This window comes from Pseudopipra pipra, chromosome 5 (assembly GCF_036250125.1).
Source record: "Pseudopipra pipra isolate bDixPip1 chromosome 5, bDixPip1.hap1, whole genome shotgun sequence".
NCBI lineage: Eukaryota > Metazoa > Chordata > Aves > Passeriformes > Pipridae > Pseudopipra > Pseudopipra pipra.
The window spans coordinates 26,653,208-26,666,066 of NC_087553.1; the positions used below are offsets into that span (position 1 = coordinate 26,653,208).

Below are 12,859 nucleotides of genomic sequence, written 5' to 3' on the forward strand. Positions count from 1 at the left end.
ACATGCCACCATCTTGATAATTTAACTTCTGACTTTTATTTTCCATTTATATGTCAAATTCCTACACATTGCTTGCCCATGTTCTCTTTCTGGGTTTTAGGTTGTAATAAAATGGAGGAGTTTATGATTAAAACTCTGGACAAAGGCTGTGCAGACTGCAGTTGCCATTAGTGAACTACTGACTCTGCCACTAACTCCAGAGATAACCATGACTGAGTCATTGCATGTCTTTCTGCCTGAGTTTCTAGTTTGTAGACAACAAACACTCTGTCTTCTCGTTTTGCCTGTTGTGTGGGCATACAGTGTGGCAAGTGCTGGTGTCAGGGATGTTCATAATCTCTGCAGTAGTGCCTTGATTTTATCTGAAGCTTCTTGGTATAGCTAATAAATAAACAGTAAATAAAAATGATTCAAGGGCATGAAGTAACAAGCAAAGTGGTGACCCTACCTGTTTGTTTGCTTTTTGAGAAGCTCCTGGTCTGCCACAGGAGCTATCAGTCAATAAGGCCCTCCCATCAGAGTACACTCACTCCTTTCTTCTCCCTGTGACTGATGTTTAAGTCTTCTTTTCTTTCCCCTGGAGGGTGGGGGCAATAAAAAATACTCCTTCATGTTAAGGAAGGGTGTGTTTGAAAGTGTTATCTAGCCTGGGCCAGCTCTGGCTTCTGTGCCTTCTTTGCTCCTTTGTAGCCATGTGCTAATCTGAAGTACCTCACCCTTAACTACTGGGATCAAGTTTAACAGCCTCAGAGCCATTGGCAGGCAGAGGGGAGAATCCTTCAGGGCAGTGTGAGGTCCACTAGGTCCACTTTTTGGCACCTAGCACATAAGGCTGAGTCGACTATAAATATGTAGACACCCACCACACTGCTGTCCCAGTAGGGGCCTGGGGGCAGAGAGCAGAATTTTGGGGATTTTACAAGGCAGAAGAATATGAAGCACAAAAAACAGTTGTGTTCACAGGTTGACATCCACCATCTCTCTTCCTTTGCACCATCTTCTCTCTTTGTCAAGAGCGACACAGCATGAAAGGGGAGAAAGATGTGCTGAGGCTGCAGTAAGCTCTCAGTGTCTCCTACCCCCTTTCCCCTCTTCTGCTGTACACACCTCTCCTTTCATAGTGTTTTGAGTGGAGCAGTGGATCACAGACTGTTATTAGGAAAAGGATCTTGCCATTATAGACCCATCTCCGAGATTACCAATATCCCTTGCATCTGCAGAACTGGGTAGGGAAATTCGTAAGAATGTGTTTTTTCACTGAGAGATTTTTGGAGACACCTTCCTATCAAGATGTAGTACCTGATTATAAAATGGCTCCCTCCAAAGCGAGTATCTCCCAGTCAACTTCCCCAAAATTTAAGGCAGGGAGGAAGGGAAAAAGCAATGATTTCAAGTTATCTGAACTCTTTTTCAAGTCACTTAAATTGTTTGCAGGCTCAGACTAGCATGGGGGATGAGTGGAGGTTGTGCTGGATGCCTGTTGCATTCAAATAAATTGCTCCTCTCCCCAGAGCCCCATCTCTTGTGTGCAGCCAAATCATGTGTGTTTGCAGGAGACAGTATGCTTGTGTTTCTCCCACGACCCTGCTGGCTCATTAGTGTTATTTCTGGAGGTCTAGTTTCCACAGTAACAAGCAATTACCATTGTTCCTTGGACTGCCAAAGTTACCACCAGCAACGCAGAGGAAGATGCGTTATTCTCTATATTGGGATAAAATGCCTTCATATGTCTTGCTATTCACTGAATGCCAATCTTGACGCAGGTCCTGTGCAAATAGCACACTCCACCCCCTGCCAATGCTGCTTTTCCTGGTATTAAGACATGCCAGATTTTGAAACGATCCAAAATGATCTCCTCTGGTCTGTGGCTACACTGGCAACGACAGGGTCAGGATTTCAGCAGCAGGATGACTGTACCAATGGGTAGGAATATAAATAGAATAGCTTGGAGGCAGTTCTTTTTGCAATTGTGCTTAGCCCTGTTCTAAGTAATGCTGGCTAGTGACGTCAATGAAATATATACTCTCTGTCTTTACCCTATAGCTTCTACCAGTACTGTGGTGGAGCTCCCACATAGGAGTCTGGTGGTCTTATGTTAGCAGGATCTGTGTCTGTGCTGCACAATCCTTCATCATCCCCAAGGGGCAATGTGTGTGCATCAGCTGCACCCATTTCTTCCATCAGTGGTTTCTCCTTTCCCTTTTACCTATACATTTCACACAGACTGATTCATCTAGAATGGCCTTTAAACCCCATAGAACATATCCTGAATTTCATGCACATATCAAAAAAGTAAGCAGCTGGGAAGCTGAAGGAATGCTAGCTTTTGCAGGCTAGAGAAGTGGGGTACTGGAACGCTGGGACCACTAGATTAGGTTTCATGGCTTGGAGAGTTTTTATGGCTTTCAGTGACTCCAGTTTCCAAGTGTGACTACATATTCTTAAAAGCTCTGGGGCCCCACTGTAAGCTCTGAGCTCCTCTTCACAGGCTTTTCTTGTGAATGGGTGTATCTATGGATCTACATATACACACCCACTTGCCCAAATGACTAATAGTAGGTGTTGGAGGGAGAACACAGCCTTTAGCCTCCATAAACCAAAGCACAAAGTCTTCCTCCAACGAAGCTGAAGCAAAGAGATCAAGAGAGGCATTTTAAAACTGAGGAACTGCCTTTTGTGAAAGGTCTTGGAAACACCTGCACTGGAGATTTTTAAAACCTGGACTTACCAGAGAAGGTAGAAGACAGTATCCTATCAGGTCACTGTATGAGTGTAGGAGGGTGACAACAAACAAAAAGGGTGCTGCTTTGACAGCTACCAAAATTGTACTGCTTTAGATGCCCTTGAGGAAATAAAACACCAACAGCAAACATACTGTCTTTTCATGGGTTGGAGAAAGGGATAGGCAGAGACAATTGGTGATAGGGTCCTTGATTCCTTTTTCTGATTAAAGTCCCACCAAGTCTGTGAAATGAAGGTGGAAGAAGGAGTCAAACACAACTGGAAAAAAAGGGCATGTATGTCACATATCCATTTTAGAGGCCAGGCCTAATTTTTAAGTATCTCTTAATTAGTAGGACTGAAGTGTTAGAGTTATTCTGTTTTCTTGTGGGCTTACCACTGAGTGAAGGCATCATCAGAGAAAGGTTAAGAAAATAGCCTTGGGCATATGAGAGCGGTCCTATCTAATCCAACAAGCTTCTCTTCTCCTCTTTTCTGTTGCATCCTCCTAAACCTTTGAATTTTAGCACAGTCTGTACGATGGGGAACAAATAAATAAATTTTAATAACCTTATTTTCCACACATAAACCAGAATCTGGTGTTTAGTTCTAGGTGACAGCTTGGGTGGTTCAAAATGAGCCGAGGCTTGGCTTGGTATTTTAAGGAAAATACTCCCATCTCAAAAATAATCTAAGCCTAATCTCTTTATCTGTGAGCTCCAGGGCACCCACTGGCATCTCACCCTTGCGGTGGGGTGGTGTGCCGAGCTGGCCGACAGACACTAGGTGGAAGCCTTGGGCTGCGGTTCCATCGCAGCTGCTGACGGCAGGAAGAAGACTTGTGCTTTCAGAAAGGAGATATTTTTCTTTTCTTCTTGCTTTCACGTACTAGAAAGGGAAGTCCAAGCTCTCCAGGTGCGCAATGGGTGAACGGAGGAATGGAGGAGAAGTGTCAGTCTCATCCCGGGTCCTCCCTGCAACAGGATCTTGTGAGCAGGGCTTCAGTGGGAGCATTGAAGCCTTCTGAGTTCTTGGGTGTGGTTGGGTGGCAAGAATGATTTAATTTATCTTGATTTATTTTATCCTCATTTATATATTCTAATGGGGATAATATTGAGATCTCTGTGAATGCTTAAAAAAGTATTAATATTGCGATGAAAGTGAGTACTGATGAGCTGATTTATCTTGCAACAAATGCTGGTAAAACCAGCTCCTATGAAGTGCATGCTGTATTTATGATGATTGCTTTCGACAAGGCCTCCAATCTTAAAACTATTCCAAATAGGGAGATATAGAGTTAGTACAAAGAATTAATCACAGGTTAAGTGAGAACCAGATGAAACTTAAATGTTCCTTTGAGAGAAATGTCAAAGTTTATGATTTTAAGGCTTCCTGTTACTTTTAGTGATAAAAATACTGTTTGCAGTGTGTTCCTAGGAATGAAAAATTATGAACAATTCCATTAGGTACTTTTAGAAAAATAACTGCTATTTTTTTTTTGAAAATTAGTTAAATTTCAGTACCATTTCACATATCAGTTGTAATGCAGAGTTAGGTTATGCCAAGTCAAGTCTCATATGAGGGCACGTTATGCAATCCTACCAGCAATATAGCATACCATGAATATAACAATTAAATATTCTGTTATATAATTTAGTACAGGTGATATTTTACTTTCAAAACAAATGATTTTTCTACCAATTAATGAGTTTTCTATCAAAAGCGATAGCAGCTTTATTAGTCCGTGCTGAAACAATTTAGATTTTTACACTCTGAAATAGAAATGTTCTGGGTACTAGTTAGGGACCAATTGTTTTTAATATCCTAGAAACCTGATTCCAGACTAATGGCAGAATACTGAACATGTCAGTGTCTCTCATTATTAACTGAAGAATGTAAAAACAATACAAGCAGTAAAATTTGGTAATATTTTCTCAGAAAATAAGAGGTTTGCTTTCAAAAGTAGTATTTTAATTAGAAAGAAAATCTTGCATTTTTTTCTTTAAGGGAAACTTTTCAATACTGAAATTTTTATTTCAGCCTCCTTTTCCACGGGGATTTTTCATTTGTATTTATAATTTTTTTAAAAATGTTGATTTTTATCAAAATGGTATTTTCTGATTCAAGACTGTTTCAATTAAAATCTTATCACTAGTGTGAGCTGTTATGACACTCTCCTCCTCCACCCTCTGAGCTGTGGTAAAAGGGTGAGTGAAGTTATTGATTTATCTTTCTTTATTTTATTTTTTAGTGCAATGACTTCAAGAGCTCCATGGCTGTTCTGCAGACAGATGCACAATTGTGAAACATCAATATGGACTGCAAATCTCTACTGTCAGTCAGCTCCTCTTTCCCTCTGCATAACGTAATCCCTATCTCCACAATGCCTGCACAGATACACATTTGCAAAGATGTTTTTCTGGAGATAGTGTGCATAGCAAACATTCCCTTACTTGTTCTCATTTCTAGCAACATTATATGGAGTTTCAGTTCACAGTTCACTGTGTTCCACCTCCTACCACTGAAATGCAGCCAACTCTGAGCTGTGGCTATTAAACATCACACGAGCAACACCACAAAACAGATTGTGCAAAGCAAAGGAATTCAGAGAAAAGCAACAAATTGAGTGAGGTCTGGAAAGGCTATGTGGGAAGTGATAACAAAGGATCATAGGGAATGAATTAATTGTGATGCAGAATAGCCATCACCGTGATGTTCAGGTGATACCAGTATGCAAGGGTGAGTTTTTGAGGGTGGCACAAAGAGATGTTACTAGGAGCAACCAGGTTTCAACCAGGGAGACAAACAGGTCAGCTTCCCTAACCACTGAGTTTTGTCAGACTGCCAGACTCCCAAGGAAAGGGCTGCAGGCATCATTGCTTGGGGGTTTTAAAACTGGTCCTAGTCTCAAGACAGGACAAGGCACTATCAGGACAGATGAATAAAACAAGATGGAGCAAGTAGCCGTACCTATCCCCACTTTGTATGAGTCTGAGAAAACAACTGGGAGAAAGATGGCAAGGTCTGAAGGAATCACATGTAGAGAGTTAGAAAACAGTGTGAACTGGTGTGACAGTAGCTGTGACGTGGCCAGGAAAAAGCTTCCAAAGGCAGTGCTCTTCTTTGACAACATGATGACCTTAGAGTGAGAAAGGATGAAAAAGAGGAAGATGTGCAACGAATCAGAGGAAAGAGAAACGTGTGAATGTATGTAGCTGTTTATGTGTGTGTGTAGCACAATAGGAATTTCATTCAGATAGAATAAAGCATTGTAGGTGTCTGTATCTTTTTTTCCCTAGACTAAAGGCTGCAAGAGGGCACCTTGGCACAAAACTTGCACGTGAATTCTTGCTGCTTTAGGTAAAATCATGATTGGGGAAGGTTGCCAGACACTGTCACTGAGCATTCAATGGACAACTAAGAAGCAACTGCAAAAGTCTGTTCCCAACTCAAGTTGCATAGCAACAGTAAATCGTCAGATTGCTGTTATGTCAGTCCCTTACATTATCCCCATTATTACAGCCATTTTTAGGAATCACGCAATATGATGTTACTAGCCCACTCCCAACCTGCATGTTTGACCTTTGTCTCTTGTTGAATTATGCCATGTAATTTGCTGCAAAGGTGTCTTGAAGTAGCATACTGTAGAGAAAAATCCCTGAGGATCCATCAACAGAGACCTTAGGGAGCAAAGGATGTGCATGTGCAGGATGGGGCAGGAGAGACAGATTAGGGAACAGCAATATCCTCAGAGAAATCTAATGCCTGTCAAACTCGTCAGGATGTATGTTACCCCATCACTTCTCTGAACTGAGTCTTCATTGATCAAATTGAAAGGCTATTTTGAGAAGTGAGCCACAGTTGCTCCTAAGATATGTGTTTCAAATGCTTCCAGTGCACACTTATGCTTGGTGTTTGGATAACTCCTGTGGACATTGATGCTGTGAAATCCTAAGTTCCAGCCAGCTGTTTCCTGCTTTTCAAGGTAAGCACCTTGTGAGCTGTTTCATGGTGGAGATGCTGAAGCACAAAAGTAGTCACAACATAATCATCCTGTGATGTTTCAGACACCGCCAGTATCTGAAACAATATCTAGAAGTCTACTTGTCTTGCAGGATATTTCTAGTATCCTGCACAATTTCTTTCCTGGATGTCCTGTGTAGCACAGCATCCTCCTCCCTTTTTCACTCTATTGCTGCTTCTTTTGCTGGCACAAGGTCCTGAAATGCCCCTGCCATTTCTTTGCAACCAAGGCAACCAGGATCACTGGATACCAAGGTGTAGCTGGTGTTTGAATGATGAAAATAAACTGAATGAGTTCCTTTACTGCAAACGCCAGACTGACATGGACTTAGGACACCAGGTAGAGTGAAAAGTAACTTAGAGGCCTCTTACACTAGATGATAGGGGAACAGCCTGCTTAAGGAAGTAATTCTCAGTAAAGTATCTCCTTTCTGAAGAGTGCCTAGTTGTAAACTATACCAGCATTTACAAGATCCCCACTGCAAATTATGAACAAGCAAACAGACTTCAGAAGGACAAGATAGACTGCCTGTCCCCTCTGTATAGAGTAATGGAATTATTCTGCTTCATTAAAACAACTGATGAGAAAACAAGGAGCCTCAAGATTCAGTTCCTCTATGTTTCTGTGCCCAGAATGCAGAGCGCACTAATGGCAGAACACCTGGACTAGGAGCTGCAAGTCGCTCTTGCTTGGTATTAAGGGGATTGAGCTCGGACGAGGTCTAACACAGCAGATGATAAATGTCCATGCATGACATTGCTAAAAGAGATCTGATGGCCATGGAGTTACCTTTGACAAAGGAACATCTCTTGAATGCAAAATAGCTTAGCAATCCTTACAAAGAAGGAACAAAAGCTGTTTGTCTGATTTTCACCTTTCTTCCCTTTAGTACTCCCATGAACAAGAGTTGCTGGATGGGACATCCAAAGAGCTTATTTCTCCAGGAGAAAGTCTCCTTCTCTTCTCCTGTATTTTAGATTTATCTTGCTTCCCCCTGAGGATGAAGGATTTGAATCATTAGTGAGACAGCAGGTGTAGGAGTGGTCACTGGTACCCACCAGCTTTGTAGCTCAGTCATCCTGAGGACCACCTTAAGGAAAAATTTATCCAAGGACCCTGCAGAACAAATAGACTTCAATGCCCTGTAGCTGCTCCACGTGTTTGTTGACAGCCCTGGTAGTTCAGTGAAGGAGTCAGTACTGAATTTTAGGCTGTGTCAGCCAGACTGAAGAGTTTTGTGTCTGTTTGTTCCTTGCTGGCATGGACTGTCTGGAAGTAAAGATACAAGACTGTTCCATGGGGCTGATTGATGTTTGGTAATTGTTATGGCTTTCTCTTTATAACTTGGTCATCTAGTTTATGGTGGAGATAGAGCTGAGGGTACCCACTGATGAGTGAGGATTCTTTTGTCAGACCTTACGCTACAGTCAGACCTCTGGAAGATTTCTCTCCATGTATCTCTATCAGTTTCAGTCTGTATGTGTTACCAAGTACCATCTTTGCAGTGCCTAAGCTTTATTTGACAATCTGAGTTTCCCATAGCCTTTTGAGGATAACATTTTGCAGGTTAAAATGTGCTGAATAAGGACAAATGAGAAATGCAAAAGAAGTGAAAACAGTCGGGTTTTAAAGAAAATCATCTTTTGTCAGCATTGTTTGCATGTGTGCTCATTTCTTATAAACATTCAAAGGCTCAAGTTTCTTGTTTCTAGTATATATGGAAAACAAATGTCAAGACTGCATACGAGTACTTTCCATAAATTAATATTAAATGTGCCGACACATTTCATCTCAAAGTGCTTGTACACTCCTCTTGTCAGAAAGCAGAATAAATAATGATCAAAATCACCACCTAGAGCTGGTGATTTCTATCTGTAGATATGAAAATGCTCTACAAGGAAGGTCAGGATCATAGCCTGCAATTTTACAAACGGGACACACTTCCTCAGTAAAGCTACTTGTCTGGTAGTCACAGAGCTTACACCTCTCTACTGAACCTGCAGAGGCAAGTGCAGATGCACATTTGGTTATTTTCTCTTCTGTCCTTGACTGCTCCATTTGAAAGAAGTCATTCACCCTTTCATTTATTGCTCAGGATGTGAGGCTGTCCATCACAGGATCACGGAATCAACTACGTTAGAAAACTGAGATCATTGAGTCCAATCTATGACCAAACACCACCATGTCAACTAGACCATGGCACTAAGTGCTACATCCAGTCTTTCCTTAAACACCTCCAGGGACGGTGACTCCACCACCTCCCTGGGCAGCCCATTCCAATGTCCAATCACTTTTTTTGTGAAGAAATTCTTCCCAATGTCCAACCTAAACCTCCCCTAGCACAGCTAAAAACTGTGGCCTCTTGTCCTATTGCTCGTTGCCTGGGAGAAGAGAATAACCCCTACCTGGCTACAGCTTCCTTTCAGGCAGTTGTAGAGAGTGATGAGGTCTCCCCTGAGCTCTCCAGGCTAAGCAACACCAGCTCCCCTACCCACTCCTCATAAGACTTGTACTCCAGACCCTTCACCAGCCTCGTTGCCTTTCTCTGGACGTGCTCCAGCACCTCAGTATCCTTCCTAAACTGAGTGGCTCTGAAATGGACACAATACTTGAGGTGTGGCCAAACCATTGCCACGTACAGGGGAAGAATCACTTCCCTAGTCCTGCTGGCCACACTGTTCCTGGTACAGGTCAGAATCACTACCCAGCACAGGCTGCCATCCATCCTGTCTGTGCATGTGTACTTACTGGCATGTATTTTCTCTATCTCTCTTCCAAGGAGGAACTGAAGGCTTTGCAAATGTGCCTTGCTGCTTTCCTTCAGGTCACCTCTGCTTCCGCCTTCAGTGCCCCTCACTGCAAAGGGTCTTTTCTCCCCTGCATCTTTTTTGAGCTGGCCAGAGGCCTCCTTCAGCAAATTTCCTAGCAGAAGAGTCCTGATTGTGTGCTTGTGTATTCTGTACCTCTCCTATTGTACTTGTCCTGTTCTCAGGGCTCTCTCATCTTCCAGGGCAGTCAGAGGAAAATTTGTAGTTCTGAGTCCTCTCTGCTTTCTTTTGTGGGTTTTCCTATTGACAGTCCCCCAGACTGTGCAGAGATGCAGGAGGGTTATAAGGTGACTGTGTTGTTTGCTGCCAGGGCAGATTTTGATAATGGGTTTTACAAGGTTCCCTAGGAGGATGAGCTTGGTAGTGGCTTAAGAAATGAAATTTAATCAGAAGGGACTTGATCAAAACGTCTAACATGTATCAGGAGAGGTCTTGTTTGGAACACCTTTTCTTTGTGTCTTTCCAGAAACTAGCAAAGGGTAATTCAGAGAAAAATTGGCCAATACAGTACTCAGCTACTTCACACAGTGGTAATTAAACCATGAGGCACATTGCCACTGCATGTTCTGGAGACCACAAACTAAAGTAAAAAATCCCAGTAGCTCCTTGGAATAAGCCACGTTCCAGATTCCTAGAAATTAAAATGTTTATTGAGCTACCCTGTACAACTTCTTTTCAAGGGCTCTGAAGACACCACCAGCTCTGACTGTCCCTGCCGAGCATCTCCTGGGGCTCCTCCCACCTTGGCCAGGTCCCAGGATCCCAGCTGCCCAGAGCCTCTGCCCAGTGATTCTGTATCAGGGCTGCTCTCCAGCTCCCACAGCCCTGCCCTGCCTGGTCATAGTCCCGTTGCACCGGACAGGTACCTGATGCTGAGGGATGAGTTTGCTCTTGGTACCCCCCAGATGCCCTGCTCCTCAGGTGAGCTGTAGGGATATCCCTGGGGAGCCTGCAGTCTTCTTAGGGCCCTGGCACTTCTTACACAGTTTGGTGTGGACATTACTAGACTGTTGGCTGCATCCTACTCTATTTGTGTAGTTTCTTCTAAGCCCTCTAAAGTATATACCATCACATACCATAGCCAGTAACATTTTTAAAGTGGATGATTCTCTCCCAGTATACTGCTTTTATCTATAGCAAGTGTTACTGCCTGCCAGGATATAGAACTTACTGTGGAGACCACAAATGCCATACTTGGACTAGTAAGTAATTTTACCAGTGCTCTTCCTCTTAAAAGCGATCATTATTAGAAATCATTGATCTTTTCCTTGTCCTCTTAGTCTGACAATATCACAGCTCCAAAATGGGAAGCCTTGCTGTGTGAGCAGAGATACACAGATCAATATTCCTTCTCCTGGCAGCAAGTGAGAATGCGTGGTCTGAAGGTAGACTTCCTCAACCCTGTTAGTAAGAACAGCTTGGAGGAAAGCATCAAATGTCATGGCAGTTGAAATGAAGGAAGTGAATATAGATGTTTATGGCATCAATTTGCCTTGGAGTTACAGCATTATTATTTGTGGGATTACTGCATCATTTCATTATAAAACTTCTGGAATTTCTAGGGAGAAGGGGGGCAGAATGCCCCCCAAAATACCCATCAAAATAGTTGTATCTCTCAGTGTTTGGGTACATCCATTTCAGAAAGCCAGGTAGTCAGTCAGAAGAGACTAAGGGATCCATGCTTTTGTAAATATACACTCCTATGCATACTGAAACTCCAGGCTACAATATCTTTGTTCTGGATTTACCAGCAGATATATTGCAGCTCAACAAACAAAATCTTCAATACCAAAATCCATGAACTAAAGTTTAGCCTTGGTATAGCCCAGGTAAATTTGGTTCTGGGTTTTCTCTTAATGAGATATTTGAGAAAAACATGTTGGATTCATTGTGAAGGATTTTCTTGCACCATGTAGGACAGAGAGATCATGGACATACTCAACTTTTTTTTTTTTTTTAAAGGAAATAACTTTTCAGACCAAAGAGTTATACAGACACCAGTGTCCCGACTTCCATCACTTCGCTGTGTTGGGTCGTGGGAGGGGAGAATTTTTTCCCAGGTAGTAGATCCTTCTTGCTCCTTTCGGTGTCAATGCCAGGTCAAATTCAGCAGCCTAGTTGCTTCTCATGCTCAAGAGGGGATGGCTGGGCTGCCTTTCTCACATGCTGCTTCATGATCTTGGCAAATATGGGATCTGACTATGCATCAAGTCTGAGGAATCCTGCAGGAAACCTCCAGAGTGAGGATTTAACTTGTGATTAAAAGCAAGACAAGGCTGCATCCATATTAACATTCTCTCTGCAAAATCCAAGAAGGTCTCCCAACTCTCCCCTCCCCAAACCTCCACCACTTTTCCTTTTTCTTTGATTTCTCAGCTAAAAATAGGGTGACAGAGGGACTGTGGGGTAAGCAGCTGGAGTAGAACGGAGCCAGTTGCTATAGAAACCAATGAGCCACTTAGCAGCACTTGCCTTCCTCCTTTGCCTGTGGATTTATTTTTCCCTCTTGTTCATGAAAGGGTGGTGTGGGGTGGCAGGAGAAGCCCTATACCAGCCAGGACTCAGCTGCCTGCCCCCATGGCCACCCGGGATGCCAGCACACCCTCAGGATCTGCCTCCCAAGGGAGGAAGGGGAGAGGGAGGATGAACTTCAGATGGAAGAAAGGTTTGGGCATCAATGCTTGTACATATACTGAGATTTTCCCCTCACCCTGGCATCTTGTTTTCCTCTCATGCTAGATAGTACTTGGTATTTGGTGCCTCAAATATTCAGAGGACTCTCCAGACCACTGGTGCCCTGTCCTGTCTCTAAAGATGGCTAATAGCAACAAAAGTAGCATATAACCATGTGTGGTATTACACCCAGGCTTCAGTAGCCAAGACAGTAGTTTGGAGGTGAATACATGGGTTAGAAGAAGAGACTATTCCTCTCTTCTTAGGTCTTCCTTCCTTAAAGAAAAATTAACATATGGGTGATTATTTAAAATAGATGCCCAACCTACTTTTGGTTCACATGGGGCTAAAGTTGCTTTAATTTCACTGCATATACATTTCTCAGTGGGGAAAACCTATTTCCTTGAAAGATCTGAAGCTCTAAATGGAATACCTGAAACATATTAAGCTATAATTTGGTTATACCCGATTCTCGTTTGCAGCGCTTGATATTCAGTAGTTTTTTTTTCTTTTTTTTCTTTTCCTTGAGACTGAAGAGACATACATTGTTAGGTAGCACATACTTCACTAAGTTTATTTTTAAACTTAGGAAATATTATCACTAGCAAAAAAG

At 42.6% G+C, this 12,859-nt stretch overlaps 1 long non-coding RNA gene across 1 annotated transcript; it reads left to right on the forward strand.

The window, feature by feature from the left end:
* The first annotated feature begins 926 nt into the window (after positions 1-926).
* LOC135414440 (uncharacterized) lies at positions 927-8,394 on the forward strand. The gene is made up of 2 exons (XR_010430691.1): positions 927-3,710; positions 4,973-8,394. It is a non-coding gene; the product is annotated as an uncharacterized LOC135414440 (long non-coding RNA).
* Positions 8,395-12,859: the final 4,465 nt, after the last annotated feature.